Genomic DNA, 19,108 nt, shown 5'->3' with positions numbered 1-19,108 from the left:
CCTATAATATTTATTTCTTCATGAGCCAAACAATACAAGTTCTACTGGGGGCAGAGAGCAGATGTTGCTATATTTTTGCCTACAGACCTTATTCTGGGACGCATCTGCCTGCACTTATATTAATCTTTCAAAAGCAGAAGTCAGTTACCGTCTCTCTCTTTTTTTTTCATTGCTTTGCCTCTCACCAACCCACCTTAACGCCGAAAACTCTTGAAACAATGTTACACAATAAGGCTGATGGTGATAAGTGTCTGTCCATGCATATGCTCAGGCTTTTGATATGTGCTTATCTTAAAAATGTTCTTTGGCGATCATACCCCAGAATCTACCTGACAGTACTACTGAACACTTGGTGCTGGTCCCAACCCAGACATCCCCGCTCTCAGCAACTCTTCTTATCAGTGCCTGGTGTTTCAGCTGCTCCTTGACTGAAGAAATTCTCATGTCTGCCTTCCTGTTTGCATGAGCTGCCTAATTCAGAGGTATGGGTACACATGTCCAAAAAGTAGACATCTTTCTTCGCTTTCAAGTGGAAGTCAGCTGGAACCACTGCAACTCACTGAGTAGCAGAGTCCAAAGAACGAGAAAGTTAAGAAAAGACTGACAAGCCAAAATTTTTGGTTAATGTCCATCCATTATTATGCAAACAGGCTCAAAGTTGGGTGTATGAGCCACTGAAGGCAGCTATGTTAGCCATTCGGTTACATAATTCATGTTTGTAGTGCCCAAACCCTTGTGTCTGGAAGACATCTGGACTGTCCATGAGGCTCATTCATTGTGCTTTTAGAGTGTTTTTGGCAATTTCTATAATCTTGAAAGTCTCTACAATGATGACCGAGTAGGGAAAAATAAAGTAGGATATTGAATTAGAAAAAATTCACATGTAAGAATAAGTGTCAAGTTCTTGCTTCACCACCCCTATCCAAAGCCCAGATTCTTGAGTTCTCATGTTTGAAGAAAGTCTGCAGACTTTTTCCTTAGATGTGAAGCAGTTTGCTCAGATGGCAGTCTAAATATAGAACGCAAAAAGAGTTTTATCGACTATTGCTTCTATAAAAGATAAATGTATAGTTTTATGAGGAAGTAATAAGTTTATAAAAGAAAAATTTAAAAACAGGGAAAAGGAGAAGTTCTCATAAACATAGAAGTAGTAAACCACTTGGGACTTTTGGTGCTATTTTCTGTTATGGATCATTTGTTTTTCAAAACCATCTGGCAATTCCTCCAGAACCTTCCTTATGATAGAAAATTTAAACATCTGCTTTAGGTGTTATGTGGATCTTGGGGGAATGAGAGAGTAAAGTGAGGCTTGGGGTATTACTGCAATGTCTGTGAATCCCAATAATTGTTCCCTGAACTGTCACTTAATGTCTGTGGGTCTCTTGTGCCACTGGTGACAGTCCCAACCAAGCATGGATAACGTGTGGACAACTATAGGATATGAAAAAATTGTGAACACATACACACGCATGTGCACACATGCAGTAGAGAGAGGGAGGGACAGAGGGAGAGAGTGATAGAGAGACAGAGATGGAGAATATGGATTTAGAAGATGAACAATGATCTCCAGTTGTTTTCATTTGTGGTATCAGAAACTTATTAGGTACACACACATATTCTGCTCCAATTATACGTATGAGGGATAGTGGCTTTTACCTAACTTTGATAATTCATTATAATGTTCGATTTGACTGTAGATATAGAAACATCTAAGAGACATACCTTTCCATGGATAACATTGGAATGAGGGCATTTCCAAAGAGAACCTAACTAGGAGAGAAGATACCCTAAATACAGGGGACACTATCTCATGGGCTAGGAACCCAGACTAAATAAAAAGGAAAAAAAATAGAGATGGAAAGCCTGGAAATTAACAACATTCCTGTCTCTGTGCCTTCTGATGGTTGACACAATGTGCCACCGTCTACCTTCTATCCCTGGGTTAGATGAGCACTGAAGAACCATTAAAGGGCTGCATCCTTTCACCATTCAAAGAGATGGAATTAAAAAGTCTATGGAGATGGTGTCTGTAGGTGAGCAGTCTCAGGCTGGAAACATCCTGGGGGTGGGAAGCTGCAGTTGCAAGTTTTGTCATAGACTGGCCAATTGCTTGTAAATACTCATATGCAGACCGGAGGAAGGGTTTAGCATTTTGAGCCTGACCTGTACAGGGAAGTCTTTTCGATTCCCATGGGTCTAGTGTATTGGACGTTTGGTAAGACCGTGATGATAATACACATTCACTCATGACTTCATCCATCCCTACAAATTCACTCCAGGCTTCCTTTGCTTCCCTCATTAAGGGAAAACTATTTCCTTCTAATCAAGAGAATGAGAAACCTGGCCTGATTAGAGCTGCAATGTTCCAGTTGGTCAAGCCAATGACCAGTTGTAGTGAATGACTGTCACCTAAGCCAAGCAGCCATTGTCTTGGGGCATACAGCTGTACCTTCATGCAAAAGGTCATCTGAGCTGGGCTTTTAGACAGCTTAGAATTATACATAGAAGGACAGAGGGCAGCATGTGTACCCGCGGATCCCCACTACCTGGGGGCATACAACCCTGTCTTAATTGCACGTGGCCTAGGTAAGGAACTAAAGTGTTTGGAGGATGCAAAGGACTAGATCTTGGGATCCAACTATGCAACTCCAGAAAATCCCCGATCCTTGCTGGGTAAAAGATTCCCAGGTGTGGCCAACTAGGGTGGGGAAGAGTACCCACACCCCTGTGATTTTCCTTCACTCATGCTCTACAAGAAAGTATGATAAGATCATTAGTTCTCCAGAGTGAACTTTGATGGAATCATACCTCAGTTTGTTGTTAGGATTTTAGGGGAAGGGGTAGATGCTCCTTACCTAATACCCTGTGAAGGATTTTAGGAATACATGGATAAGGGATCCCTACCAGGAAGGTAGGTTCAGTTTAAACTATGCTAAAGAGGTAAGAGAAATTATTAGACTTTTTTAAATGAGGAAATGTATCTTTCTTTCCAAGAATTCCTGTCCTCAGAACAGTCTCTGCAATCTGTCATGAGGTTTTCACTGATCTGCCCAAAGTTTGGAGTCCTCACTCAAGCTTAACCTCTTTTCTCCTCTTTTCTGTTTCCTCCAGATGCTGTCCAGAGCCTAAGTATGCTCTCCCTGGCACCGTATGCTTCTTTATTCATTACCTATCGCTTCCCTGCCTGGTGCAGGGCTGTTTCTCTGCTATATCTAACCTCCACGCTTAGCTAAAATATGTGGCTTCCTCTCCAGTCTCCACTCAATGCAACTGCTGAGATTAACAGCCTGCCTGCCCTGAAACTCTAACAAACACTGTGCCCAAACTTCTGTTTGAATCCATTCCTAATTTGTTCTATTAATGAGAACAGAATTTCAAGGAAGGGGCAGTTCCCTCCAGCATCACTTGCTACCATGACTTTCTGGGCATAATAGATTCCATCTCCTTATCCTGTGGGCTTAAAGCAAACCTAGCTTCACTTCATTGTTTCTTGTCAAGTATTTGGTACAGAAGTCAGAATAGTAACTAATTTAGAAAAACAGAGAAGAGACCATTGGCTGAAATAGTCTTGGCCATGCTTTGAAAATTGGTTGCCAAGAGGAATATGGAAAGGTTTAGAGCAAAGTCCTAGAGTACTAAAAACAAGATCTTAGGGGAACATTCTGGTGGGAGTTGAGAAGCCAGAATCCTGATAGAGTCACATACAGAAACATTATACTCATAAATTTTTAAAGAGAAACAAGGACTCTGCCAAAAACTTTGTTAAAGTCTACTTACATTGCATTTGGGCAAATAAACTACCTCTATCTTGAAAAACTCAGGTGTGGTTGAATTCAAAAGTAGTAGACTAATTTGTTTGGCAGAGGAAATTTTAAGGCACCATGTAATTCAGGCTGTGGCATGGTTACTGCTTGGTCCTGTTAGCCAGGCTTACTGTGCATGTATGTGTGCATGTGTGTGTGTGTGTGAGGGTGGCAAGTAAAACAGAAAGATTTGAAAGATTGGCATTATGATAACGAAAGGATAGTGAGAGTTTAACACTGCTTTCAAATGCATGCAAATGAACTATAATTATTAAAAGATAGTACCATTAAATGGAAGACATGGACTTTGCTTTGGGAGAATAGTAAAATCACTTTGAGGGCAAGACCTTAACAAGAACTCTAAGACTATAACCATGAAAATTTATGTAAAAGGAAAGTTCCAGAAAAGATAGTTTTCAGCATATCCTGATGTAAAACTTATAACTGTGGAGATATTTCACAAGACTTACCAGAAAAGGCACACAAAGTTCACTAGAGGTTTGGCTGATGAGGCCAGGTTGCATCTTGACTTGGCAACTCATGATGGTATCCACATGTTGCTGATTTCTCAGCCATGCAAAACACAAGTGATGGGTTCATGGAGGTTTGGGTCGTAGTTTCTCAGAAGGCCTCTGAGGCAAAGCAATATGTGTAAGGGTCAGGTTACTTGAACGAGAGTATCAGAGTCCAGGGCTGTGAGTTTTGAAGGTAATACTTATATTTCAATGAAGAGTCCAGGATATTTGAGATACAAAAATCTGGGGCATTTGTCAAGGAAAGCTATATCTATGGAATAGAGCTTGTCTAAGAGAGAGGCCATACGCCTTATAAACAACATAACCGAATTGTTGGGGTTTCCCAAGGTCATTAGAGTCCACATGATGTTATGAAAACCCAAATGCCAGATGTGGAGCTACAAGATTTGACATTTGCCCTTCTGGATTTAATTCTAGTCTGGCACTATTTTTTTCCTTTGCCTCCATTTTCTTTTGAAATGTGATTGTTTAATCTGTCCCACTGAATGCTAGATATATGTAAGTCCAAAATAAAAATCCACAGGATCTCACAGTTAGGATATTACCTTGAATCTCGGAGAATACTTTGTTATACTTTTGAGTGTTTTTGGAATTGTTAAGACTATAGGTAATTAACTGAGTGCATTGTTGCATTATAAAATGGCCATGAGATTTGGAGGACCAGTGATGGAATGTTATGACTTAAAAAGGGGTATGTTTCTGTGTCAAATTGACAAGTGATGGGCTTGTGCTCATTAATAATTTTCTACTTTACTGGACTTACTGTTAGCTCAGAGACACACTTCTGGGCTCATTCTGAACATGGGAAGCATCATCCCAATGGCTGGAAACTAAGTGTGGAAAAATGGAGAAAGTGAGAAAGCCTGGCCTGTGCCGGGATGCTCTTTTAGCTTCTGCTAAAAAAAAAAAATAAAATAAAATAAATAAAAAAAATGTGACCAGCCACCTACTGCTACTTTGCTATCAGAAAGAACTGTGTTCCTTCTAACTATGAGCCAAAATAAGTTCTTTCTCCCTTATGTTGCTTCTTGACAGGTATTTAGTCACAATATTAAGAAAGTAAAGTGTGTTCTAACCAATATTTGAATACAGCACTTTCTACGTGTGAGGCACTATTATAAATGCTTTTTAAATGTCTACACACTTATATATTTAACAACCCATAGCGAAGTGTTATTTCAAAGATGCATATCTTGTAATTAGCAGTGCTGGGACTCAACTATTTGTCCCTGATCCCATATTCTCAATTGGCATTCTATACTGGCATTTGCTGAGTTGTTACATGTTAGAAAAAGTAGCTTTCTTGTTTTATTGCTCTTTACAGTAGTTGACAACCCTTTCAGGAGGTGACTATGAATGGTAGCTTTGTTATCTTCACACAACCTAGAATCAATGACAAGAGAGTCTCAGTGTGGAACTGTCTTGGTTGAATTGGCCCATGTGAATGCCTGTGTTCGGTTATTTTTAGTTGGGCTAATTCAGGTGGAAAGGGTCATCCTGAATGTGGGCAGCACCATTGCATGAGCTGGATTGTGAACTTACATATGGGGTCATTGAGGCAAGTGCAAGCAAGTGAGTGAGTGAACATGAATTCAAATTCATTTCTCTTTGCTATTGATGGTGGATGTGCTGACTAGCGACTCTTCCTTTTTGCTGTTTTGACTCTCGCTCCATGGTGGACTGTAGCCTGAACTGGTGAGCATGGAGAACAAGTCCTACCACGTCTGAGGCATGTCAGTTCCTCGTAATTTGCTGTGCAGTCAAATTATTTAAAATTAGAAAAATAGAAAAATAATCTCTATGTTTTCCAGGGAAGAAGACAAAATACAGAGCTGTAAGCTGAAATCAAATCCCAATAGCACCAAACTGCCTCACATTGTTTTTAAAAAAAATGTAAAATATCAGGGTCCCTCTGGGGATTGCTTTTACTCAGAGGCAGCAGGCAAGGGTTTCTGAGGAGAATGTGGGGTGGAATTTCTCAGTGTCCAGTGGTTAGTTATGTGAGTCACTGGGATAAGGAATTTACAGATAGCTGAGAAAGTGTTTTACGGATGTATATATAGATGTTTCTGGAAGAAGCCAATATTTGAATGTGAAGACTTAGCAGGACCCAAGCTGCTGAGGTCTGCAGAGAACACAATGGCAGAGGAATGGGTATACTTCCCTGTCTGTAGACCATCATTCTGGAACTTGGGGCCTTCAGAGTGACATAGGGACACACACCATTAACTTTCTCCTTTGAGACTGGCATGTGTCTGCACCACTAGCTTTCTTGACCTCTAGGGAATATTCTCTCCTTCTTTCTCTCTCCTTCTGTCTCTGTTCTCTCTGTCTCCTCTAGGGAATATTCTCTCCTTCTTTCTCTCTCCTTCTGTCTCTGTTCTTTCTGTCTCCTCTTGGGAATATTCTTTCTCTCTACTTTCTCTCTTTATCTCGCCACTCTAGCATTCTTCCTTCCTTCCTTTTGTTCCTTATATTATTTTCCTCTATTGGATTGAAATTGTATTAAAAACCCTTCTCAGATTTAGAAAAGGGCAAGTCATATTCACATGAGGTAATAACGCCATTGTTAAGTACCTACTTGCACTGTGCACTGTTTCTATTCCTAGTCTTTTTTTTAATTCACTCTAGAATGTAGTTGGTATTAATCTTATCTCACAGATGTTAAGAGGAGACTTTCAGGGGTGAGGAATATGCTCTGAACCACATAGTGACTATGAGTTGAGCTGCAGTTAGAGTGAGGGGCGAAGGGAACCCAAAGCCCTGCAGTTTCTCCAACACCCTAAGGTCTGTCTCAGAAACACTGAAGATAATCCAGGTTTGCTGTAGATTTGGTTTTTTAAAATGGAGTATTTCCAGATACAGTTAATTAACTCAAGGGTAAATTGTTATTTCCCCTAAGTTCTTGGCCGCACTGACACTAAAGAGGTGTTGGATCCTGACTTTGCTTGTGAGCCATGACAGCAAAAATAATTTTTATGAGGCATGTGCTCTTGAAACCATGACTCCAAAGAGCCAACAAATGAGTTCGTGAAATGAAAGCGGCTCTGCAGTGATCTCCTTCACCCACCTACGCAGGCTATAAAACATCTTCCAAGCAGGTGTCACGGAGGGGCAGCACTCGGAGAGCTCAGCACTGAGTGCGTCCAGACATTTCTTAACCATACACTATAAAGATCCCTTAAGACCAGGTACTTGGAGCTTTCTCTTTCTACTAAGTAATTAAATCAAATAAAGTTCCCTCGCCCACATCGACTCCCCCATGCACACGTGGGTTTTGTTAATGGCAACACAAAGCACATTAATGTATTTAGCAGCACCAGGTGTGGGGTGTAAATCTATCTACAGGAGTTAAAGACAAGGCGTGGCGGAAGAAACTTCTTCTTGTGCCTTTGACTAAGTTCCAGGAAGAGAGGATAATGGAGAAAAGGCTTTATTCCAACTCCTCAGTGCTTTTCAGCAGAGAAAATCTCCCTAGGCCAGGAAACTATGAGGCCTGTGGTACTCTGGGTATTGTATTAATACCATTCACTTGGCAGAAACCACTATGGAGATCTGCACAGACTCACTTGTTACCTGTCTAGCAACCCGTATGAATTCATTCCTGACCTTTCCACCACTGCGCTGTGCTCCTTTTGGCAGGGACATCATCCTGGTTGTGTGGAGGTGTGTCATACTGCGTTGGGTCCTTGGAGCCATGGTTGTTCTCATGTAGTGGGATAAACGGAACTTGAGATTAGCTCCACCCTAGATGTCAGTGACCCTTAAACAGGAAACTGTGGAAAGTGGAAAAGCGACATTATCTTTGAGACAGATGGAATATGACAGGTCTCCAGGCCACAGTGTACATCAGGTGCCACTGTAGAACCCCATAGATTTCCTCCCTCTCTCTCTCTCCTCCTTGCCCTCTCCCCAGAACCTTCTCTTCCCTTGTCTTCCTCTTATTTTCTATTTTTCTGACTTCTCTCCTCATACACACACACACACACACACACACACACACACACACACACACACACACACATTTAATTATGTGACAGTGTCTTAGAGGCACACATTTCCCCCCGTCATTTGAGAGTAGGCTGTAAGCTGCGGACGTACCGCTAATTTACTCATGAATACTTCAGTGTGTGTTTCCTAAAAGTTCTCATATATAGTTACAATATAATCATTAAAACCCAAGCTAGGGATGGTGGCACACACCTGTAATTCCAGCTACATGGGAGACTGAGGAAACAGAACTGCAAGTTAGAGGCCAACCGTGCTCTATAGTGACTTTGAAATCAGTCTGAATAACTCTTGGTGACCTTGCCCCAAGTAAAGATTAAAAGGAGATTTTGTAGTTGAGGGGTGCTTGCCTGGTATCTGTGGAGCCCTTATGCTCTATCTTCACATCACCAAAAACATATTTTTCTTGTTTATTATATATTTTGTTATTTAAAATAATTTTTAAATTCAACTATATTTTGATCATTTTTCTCCCATGCCCCAAGTCTTTTGAGATCCTCTTCCCCTCTACCTACCCAACTCTAAGTTCTATCTCAAAAAATAAAAAAACACCGAAATCAAAACCAAAAAAACAACACAAAAGCAAAATCCCCATAAAACAAGGAAACAAAACAACACCCAAACAGGAAAAAAAAAAAGAATCATACCAACCAACAAAAACTCTCAAAGAAGCCCTTCAAACTGTAACCAAATAAAAGCAGACAAAACATCAGTGAAAGAAAACAGCTGTGGGGTTCATTATATGCTGGTTAACTACTGAAAGTTAAAACCTTTTTTAAAAAATAGAATATTAAAAAAGCACACCGAAGCACCCCAATATACCTGGCTGAGCTTGCATAACACCTGAGGTGTGGGTTCAGTAAAGCTGAGAAAAGAGCCAGATGCCTGACTTGAGACTAGAACTGACACAAGTGTGCACTTTCAAACATTCCATAGAGCACGTCCTTCCCATGGGAAGCAGGCTCAGCACGCGTGTGGGCTGTGGAAGGACATAATACCGCCACAAACATGCTGCTTCCTCGACTTCCACTTCCCTTCAAGTTGCATTTTGCCCTTTGATTCACAGGCCATTTGGACCTAGGATCTACTTCAAGCCTGTGTGCATAAAATAGGATTGTCCCCTCATGCCTCTCAGAGAGACTTCAAAGCTAGTATGTATGCAACACCTGCCCCCGCCTCCATGTGTTTTTACATAATGGACCTCAATTTAAATAGTGTTGCTTTTCTTGGGGCTGGAAAGATGGCTCCGATGTTAAGATCACTGGCTGCTTCTAGAGGACCTGGGTTCAACTCCAAGTACCCACAGGGTGCTTCACAACCATTTGAAACCCCAGTTCCGGGACATCACACACCCTGTTACGGCCTCTGTAAACGCTGGGCACAACCATGGTGAATGGAGGAATGTAAAAACTAAAGTATCCAAGTACAGGAAACAAAATTTGTTATTTTTAATAATAATTTGAATACTTACTTTTTAATAAGTGTTGGTCTCCAAGATATATACCTGATGGAATTGCTTCACTTTGAAAGCCGGCAATAACTCTCTCTTGCACTTGAGGGAAAACATACTCCCGAACTGACCTTCAGGCCCAGCATTTCATGGCTCCCCTCCCACGTCAATGGTCGCATTCTGTTACTTGGACTCTACTGTTTCTCTCCACTATGTATTCTGTCTTCACTAATGCAATTCACAATGTGAACAGACTTAGAAACTGCACAAGGCACAATAGAAAATAGAAGGGGCCACAAACAGTCCTTAGCCTGAGGAAAGAGAAAAAGAGCAGAGAGTCAATAGACACAGAAACAGGTAGGCAAATCCCTGCTGAGGTGATTAATTTTATAAAACAAATAAACGTGACTATTTGCTACCCCAGGGATCAATAAACCTCTCAGCAAATGTTTTCGGTTTTGTACTGTTTAACTACTGCATTGACGGTAGGCAAAGGAAGAAAACCGGTTGTGTTCTCATGCATGCTACGAATTTACAAAAGTTTGGACCTGGTCAAAACTGTCCAACCTTGGCGCTACAAAATGAAGCATAATGTATTCTTGATACTTGCTGTTGAATCAGCAGAGAAGACCCATCTGGAAACAGTGCTCCAGCAGAGACTTTCAGACAGGCTAGCTTGTTCTGAGAAAAGAAGGAGCAAGCACAGGGGTTCTGGCTGTTTCAAGGCCTGCCAGGTGGAAAGGGTTGGCTAGAGCGTGACCAACCAGTTTCGATTAAAGAGAAACAGAAAGCAAGGAATATCTGTAGGGTTTGAAGACCAGTGTTAGGAATGTGGGTTTTCTTTCAAGTGCAAAAGGGAATTATGGAAGGGTTTGAAAGTGGAGTCTAGCATATGTATTAAAAGATTCCAGTCTGTGGCAGAGAATGGACTGGAAAGAGACAAGGAAACCAAGGACCCAGGATATCCTTGCTTGAATCCTGGGAGGCCACCGACATTTAGTTGGTGTCTATATGCTGATTTTATTCACCCTGTGAGAGCTTATCGTTCATGCAACATAGTTGCAGCTTCTCAAAATTAAGATGCAGGAAAGAAACCTGTCTGTCCAAAGTGACCAAGGGAGGAAGTCTAGTCAGAAAGTTGAATTCCAAAGCCTGAGCCACTGCCTGCAATTTTTGGTGTGGGTTGCTTTTCCCACCACTGTTGACAGCTGTGTGGTTGAACAGTTTGCAGCATCACCTTCGGCTTTGTGGTTTTTGTTGCTGAAAGCTCGTGTTGGGTGTCTAATGCAGAAGACCTAGTGGTGGCATCAGCAGTTTTCTCATTCCTGACATGGTGTGCCAGACAGACGCTTCACCAGCTACTTAGAACTCCCTATACTGGTCAAAGGACGAGTCAGCTTCCAACAGAGCCTGAGGAAGCCTAAGCCCCTAGGAGACAGAGAGAGGAAGATAAGCAGGGAGATGAAGGAGAGAGAGAGAGAGAGAGAGAGAGAGAGAGAGAGAGAGAGAGAGAGAGCGAGCACAAAGTTGAGGGGATGGAGATCGGATGAAGAGGTAGGAAGAAGGGAGTGGAGGGAAGGGAGGAGGAACCAAGAGAAGGGAAAAGGAGGGGAGAGGATTTTCTTCAACTGTGCTGAGCATCTGAATATGTTTTTAAAAGGAAGGAAAATTTACCCTATTTACCTATTCTGATGCCTTAATATTTACATAAAAATAAATAAAGACCTAGAAAGATCAGACAATATGCCAAAGAGTCTGCAGAGTCAGTGTGAGGTTGAGGACTAGAAAGTAAACCTTTGGTACCATGTGCCAGGTCATTTGACTGATGACTGATTCAGCCCTCCCTAGATGAGCAGTTGAGCTGGCCATTTTGCCTTCGGAAGACTCCCTACTTAGAAATGGGTTTTAGCTCCAAGCGACAGCTCATGCTGGCATGGATGTAGAGCAAAGGGAACACTCCTACATTGCTGATGGGAGTGCAAACTTGTACAGCCACCATGGAAATCGATATGGGGTTCCATATTGGGAATCAATCTACTCCAAGACCAGTTATACCACTCTTGGCTATATACCCAAAGGATGCTCCATCCTACCACAAAGGCACTTGCTCAACTATGCTAACTGCAGCTTTATTGATAATAGCCAGAAACTAGAAGCAACCTACATGTCTCTCAACCAAAGGATGGATTAAAAAAAATGTGACACATTTACACAGTGGAGTATTACTCAGCTGATTTTAAAAAATGACATTATAAAATTTTCAGGCAAATGGATGAAACCAGAGAAAAATCATCCTAAGTGAGGTAACTCAGACCCATAATGACAAATATCACATATATTCACTTATAAGTGGATGTTAGTTTGTAAGTAAATGATAACAAAGCTACAATCTACATGCAGACCCATGGAGGTTAGGTAAAGAAGGTGGCTCAGTGGGGTTTGCATGGCTCTCCCAAAGAAGGAGAAATAGAATATATTTTGCTGTTTGACTGGATTAGATGGAGAAAAGAGTCAGAGGGATCAGGTGGGGTGGGGTGGAGGGAGAGAGTGGAGGGAGAGACAGCTGTGTAGATGGAAGTTTCTGTCCCGCCTGGTCCCACAGATGTTCAGTCCCAAATAAACAGACACAGGCTTATATTGATTATCAACTGTTTGACCTATTGCTCAGACTTATTACTAACTATCTCTTGTAACTTAAATTTACCCATAATTTTTTTCTATGTCTAGCCACATGGCTTGGTACCTTTTCTCAGTAAGGCATTCCCATCTTGCTTTCTCTGAATCTGTTTGGTCACTGTGTCTCTGCCTTTCTTTTTCCCAGAATTCTGCTAGTCTTATTGCCCTGCCTATAGTTTCTGCCTGGTTACTGGTCAATCGGCATTTTATTAAGCAAATACAAGTGACAAATCTGTACAGTGTACAAGAGCATTATCCCACAGCACAGCTGGAACTGGGGAACATTGGGTAGTGTGGAAATCTAGTGCAGTGGAGACTTCCTGGAATCTATGGGTGTGGTCCTAGTGAGGACTCCTAGTAATGGGGAGTTCTAGACGACCTCGTCTGAACTGGCCAGCTCTTGTAGCCAGAGAAGGCTCTCAGTGTCAGCATGGATTGCATTTGATTGAGTTATTGGCCAAGGAGGTCTTATAGAGATCCTTAAACAACCCACGCTGATGCTAGGACAGAAGATTGCTTTCTGCAGATTAACAACAGGGTCCCATTACAGAATACAACATCCACACAGTTTACTGAAGGCAAAGAGGCCAAGCTGCTACCTCCATGGTGACTTCACCCCTACATTCTGGTCTTTTGGGTGTAAGAAGGTACTCTGCAGGCTACCCAAAGAGAAATGTAGACACCAACCCAGCCATAGAACCTTTGACCTATAATCAGTTCTGTTTGCAAGATGTGCTGGGGCAACGGTGGTGCAGAACTTGTGCGAGTAGCCAACCAATGTTTTTATTTAACTTGAAGCCCATGCCCCAAGAGGCCTATGCCCAACATTTCCTGAGACTGGATAGCTCAGAGACCTAAGGTAGAACTAAACATGACTGGTCTAAAAAGAAAAAAAAAATCAATGAAATGATTGGTGCCTTGTCCAGCATCAGAGAGGTGTTGATGGCATTAGAGAGACTTCCTCTGTCAGCAGATGGGAGCAGATGCAGAAACTCACAGCCAGATATTATGTGGAGAGAATCTAAATTGGAAGTCTCCATTGGGTCTCTCCTCTCAGAGCTCAGGGAATCTCTCAGAAGAGGAGCAAGAAAAAAAAAATGCAGGAAAGAATGTTGGAGTCAGAGAGGACGGAGGACATAAGGGGAACATGGCTCACAGAATCAACTAAGCAAGGCTCGGATGGGCTCCTAGAGTTGGAAGCAGCAAGCTGGACATCTGCATGGGCCTGTGCTAGGTCCTCTGCATATATCATGTGCCAGTGAGCTTGGTATTTCTGTGGGACTCAGAACGTGGAACAAGTGTGTCTTTAACTCTGCCTGCTGTTGGGATTGTTTTCCTCTTATTCAGTTGTCGTGTTCAGTCTTGGTGGGAGGGATTTTGCCTTGCCTTATGCATTTTTTTGTCCTGTTTGGTTGCTGTCTCTGGGAGGCCTGCTCTTTTCTGAAACAAGACAGAGCTGGAGTAGATTCAGGGCAGGTGAGTGGGAGGGCAAGGGCCTGGGAGGAGTAGATGGAGAGGAAACTGGGGTTTGGTTGTAATGTATTGTATGAGAGTACAATCTATTTTCAATTTAAAAAGAAAAAAAAGAAATGTGCTTTGATTGTGTTTTGTTTCCCTTCCTTTCAGTACAACCTTTTTCTCTCAGAAATGTGATTTTCATCAAGTAGGGAAGGGCAAGATGAAATTTGAAGACAAAGTCTGAAAATTTCTCTTTTCTTCATTGCCCATGCGTGTGCACCGGGAGCACGGAGCATATTTTTCATCTGTTTGATTCAAGACTGCCAGGCTGACATTGTGCAGTGGCTACCTTTACTAACCTCCCAGGATGGAAGGACCACGGTGTTGCAGGGATGTTAGCCCATTGCTAGTGGTGCAGTGCCATCTGCTGGCCATGTCAGTATTTACAGTTAGCTATCTGAAATGGATAATCCTTGAGGTGATGGATGGATCCTCTTTGTTTTTAATATTGCTTTAACAGCGTTTCGAGGAGCGAGGGACGGGATAGTATAATTTCGTTGTCTTATAAAAGGGATCCTCTTAATTTCCTGTGAAAAATGACGGGGCCTGTGCCCTCACCAGAGAGAGCCCAACCAGCCAGAGAGAATGTGCCTCAGTGTTCAGATGGTTTGCCAGGAGAAACTGAAGCAGAAGGAGGTAGCGGGGCGCCACCCAGTGGACTCATACAGCCTCAGCAAGAATGGAAGGGCGCAGTCTGTGTTTTCCAGATCTCCAAACCTTTTGAGAAACAAATAAGCCCAAGTGTCCCTGTCTATCTAGACTGCCATATCTTTAGAAGCGATATCTTCCCCGCTACTTGTTTCCCAGCCAGTTTTTGCTCCATTAAGTATAGCGTAAGGGTTTTAAGACAGACTGCCGACAAACGAGATTTCTCTGGATTCATCCATTGGATTTTATTCAGACATAGATGAACCTAGAAAAACCATCGAAGGTAGCAGGAGCGCTGACAAACATTAATTACAACAAGTGCTTCTTTTTTTCTCACTCCAGAAGTGTTGAAATTTCCCAGTCCCGTCCTGTTTAGGGCGCAGCATCTGTGAAGGAGGGTCCTGGCTTAACAAAGGACTTGTGCCAGTGCGGTTAATTCAAGCAGTTTGACATGGAGGCTCATCCCAGAGCAGTGGTTCTCACCCTTCCTCTTGCTGACACTCTTTAATACAGTTCCTGAGGCTGAGGTGATAAAATTATTTTTGTTGCTACTTCATATGTGTAATTTTGCTGCTATCATGAATTGTACTGTAAGTGTCTGGTATTTTGACGGTCTTAGGTGACCCATTGGTTGAGAAACAGCTGTCCTTAATTGAACAGGTGGTGGTCACTGTAATCGCGAGTGTCCTTGAGAACAGGGAATAGAAAGAAATATCAGAGATGTTGACTGTGAGGGTGGAATAGGAGGCTGGGAGCAGATGGCCAACCCTACCCAGGCCTTAGCAACCTGTACTACTAGAGGCAAAGACTAAATCCACCTTGGCAGCCTATGTTTTGATTTTATTCTCAGAAGATCCACTTTAGGTGTCTGATCCCTAACTTCCAGAGAATAAGCTTTTGTTGTTTTAAATCACTGAGTGTGCGGTGATTTGTTTCAGCAATGGAAGGAATGACGATTGCGTAGCTTCAATAAATCAAGGTTTTTACATAACTGGTATGCTGTCACGAGATTATGAATTTCTCGTTGCCAGCAGATATTATATTCAAATTTCCTTGATTTTATAGCTCTGCTCATCTGTTGATGTCACCACCAATTTAAGATATCTGCTTTTCCCCCTAGTCCTTGAGCTTGTCAAGGTGAGGGGTCCATCTGTCTAGAAGCGGATTCCTTACAGTGTCTGAATTCAAACAGAAAGCATGCACGCACATGCATGTGTGTGTGTGTGTGCCTGTGTGTGTGTGTGTGCGTGCGTGTGTGTGTGCGTGTGTGTGTGTGTGTGATAAGAACAAGCAGACTCAGTGCTGTAGCACTTCAATGGTAGTTTTCATGAGCCTGGCTTATGGTGGGCAAGAACTGTACCCTACCACTGAAACAGAGCCCAAGACATCAGAGTAGAAATTTTTTTTTTTGAGTTTTAGAAATAACATTATTTACTATTGTATATTTATACAAAAAACTAAAGGAAATCCTGATACACTTTGTCATCACCAAAACAATTTTGATCAAGAGAGTGAAGAGGAAACCTATAGAATAGAGAAAATATTTGCAAACTTAATATCAAATAATGTCCTAATAGTGAGAAAATATAGATAGAAAACACATCAACAACAGAAATAGATAAAACAGCCAAAAATTCCAATTGCAAATGGATAAGAAGTGTCAATAGACACTTCTCCAAAATGATGATCAAATTACCAAAGAAACAAACAAAAAAGCACATTAATTATCGGGCAAAACAATAATGGCAGACATACCACTTCATGTATATTAGAGTGGCATAAATAATTTTGTTCTAAAATATTTGCGAGTTTTTAGAGACACTGAAACTTTAGTGTCCTAGAGACACAGCTATTCTCCACTTCTGGTAAGTTCATGCCTCAGTTATTCTCCACTTCCGGTTCTGATAAGTACACACCATGCTGTTCTCCACTTCTGATGAGTTTGTACCACAGCTATTCTCCATTACCCATACGTTAGTTTCTTTTACAAGGAGATAACCATTCAGGATTTTCCTTTGTATAGGAAGTTTATTGCTGGTTAAACAAGTTCCAGGCCTTGGATGAAGGGAAGTCTTGTGTCTGTATTGTGTGTACTCGGTGCCATGATGTTGTAGTGTGTAGTGCTGTTTAGAATTTTTTTTTTCAGGCTAAGGGCTGTTAGTATAAGGGATTGTGGTGACAGGAGAGGAAAGGAAATGGTGCTATGAGCTTTATCTGAAGATGTCTACTTCCAATTTCTGCATTATCCCAGGTGCCATAGAATTGTCCAAACATCAGAAGCATCGTTTACATAAATTGTAGCCAATTTACCTACTAGAATTTCAATTGAAACTGCCTCTGGAACTTACTATGAATTCTGTTTTGTCATATAAAAATAGAAGACCCAGAGAAAGATGGGAACGCTATCTAGATCACTTTAGAGGAAAGGAATTCCAAGTGTGTTGGTTATCTCAGTGCTCTGTATAAGACATGTAAATATGGATTCAGGCTCTGTCATCCATCGTTGTATTTGTCTTAAAAATGGGTTTTCTAGTGGAGTCCACCTGTCTCCTCAGTCTGAGATGTAGTCTCTTCCCTGGGGTCAGCTGCTTCTATGGCTGGGTAGGAAGCCCAGTGCCTGTGTGTATACATGAACGAGTCTTAAATGCCCAGCTAAGTGCAGATCAGGCTGCCAACAGGAACACTTTTAGTCAACTCTGCCACCCATTTCTTGACATTTCTTCCATGGCCTAAGTTTTAAACAAAAATGCTATCATCATACTGAGTCTGTAAGTCCAGAAATGTCATCAGAATCACTATGGAAGTTACTTGTCTTTTTTTCTCAATAAACACAGTTAAAGGAAGAACACACTAAAAGAATTTCCCAGACCCTGAAGATATGTTGCCAATCCCTGTGCCTGAAACACAGTTAGAAAAAAAAGTAAGTTTTTTAAAACCACCTATGACTAATGCCTGCAACCATTTAATACTGTTCTTCATGTTGTGGTGACCCTCAACTATAAAATTATTTTCATTGCTTTTTTATAACTAATTTAACTACTGTTATGGGTTGTCATGTAAACTTCTGTGCTTTCCGATGGTCTTAGGCAACCCCTGTGAAAGGGTTATTCGATCCCCAAGGGGTCATGACCCACAGGTTGAGAACCACTGAACGATGACACTAAAGTAAACACTTGGCATGAAGGGAAGGATTTTTGCTTGTTCGCAGCACTCAGATGGAATCCAGGGTCTTACACATCCTCAACAGCTGCTCTACCACAGAGTCACATTCCAAGTTCCAGAAGTTATTTTGAGCTGGTCTTTTTATAACTCTTCACTGCCCAGAGATTTAAAAAAAAATTATCCTAAAATGGGCTATCGAGTCATGTACTATCTATAGAATGATAGGGTAGAGAGTGCACACAGGTAACTGAAAAAATCTTTAGCAATTTGAGATAGCGCTCTTGACAGTGTGGAGAAAACAGAGGTCATGGTATGGGAATGGCCAGGGAAGCAGGCAGACATGAAGGCAGTGGGGAGGGCACACTGACCTCTGGAGTGACTTAAGCAGGTGTGGGGAAGAAAGGTCACTCCAGTGTCAGGAACACTAGACTGCCAGGAGGATAGAGTGGACATCTTAGAAGCCTAATGTGCAAAGTTGAACAAAAATAATAAAGACCACACATGGTACATCTGAAAAATTCTTTATGAAAGCCTGAATCTCCTATTGCTTGGTTCCTTGTCTTGAAATTTGTATAAGAAAGAAAAGGAATATTGGTAAGACTTATGAAAAGTTTCCCTTGCGAGTTCTGCTACTCCTCCGCAAATGTCTTTCTTTTGTTAAAAGGTTAGCTCAAGAGGATAACACTTGAAGCATTTAAAATCCCATTCTGAAGGGTTTTTGTTTGTTTGGTTATTTGGTTGGCTTGTTGGTTTGTTTGATACAGGGTCTTACTGTATCGCTCAGGCTGGCTTTGACTGTGTGGCAATTTCCCTGCTTCTGCCTCCTGTGGGCCAAGGAGGGTAGGTACCAGGCATGGTTTTTCCCTGAAACAACCTTGTTTTTGTTTAGGGACCCTATGGGATTGTGTTGAATTCTCTAGCATATTTATTCTTTTGTTTAAGAATAAGTATGTCCATAAACACTTTTATTCAAGTGTTATTCAAGTGTCCAAATGAAGCCATGGACCCAATGTATTGTGCATGTGAATGCCCTGTAATGGTGGTGGGAGGGGCTTCCTTCAGCTGCTGCCATGCACTCAGCTTGGCAACAGACACAGGTTTCATCAGGTCAGGTAGAGGATCTACCTGGACATTGGCTACTCTCATCTATGAAAGGCTGACTGAGAGCGCTAACACCTGAGAGTGGGGCAAAGTCAGTCTAACCATAACTTTTCTTTGCATTTGATAGGGATGGGTTAAAGGTCTATAAAATCTGAGCATATTTTTGACCCTTGGATTTGTCCATTCTCCCTCATTTGTCATGAAAA

The sequence above is a fragment of the Myodes glareolus genome, chromosome 1 (assembly GCF_982192425.1).
Source record: "Myodes glareolus chromosome 1, mMyoGla1.1, whole genome shotgun sequence".
Taxonomy (NCBI): domain Eukaryota; kingdom Metazoa; phylum Chordata; class Mammalia; order Rodentia; family Cricetidae; genus Myodes; species Myodes glareolus.
Note: the sequence above shows the minus strand (reverse complement) of the source record.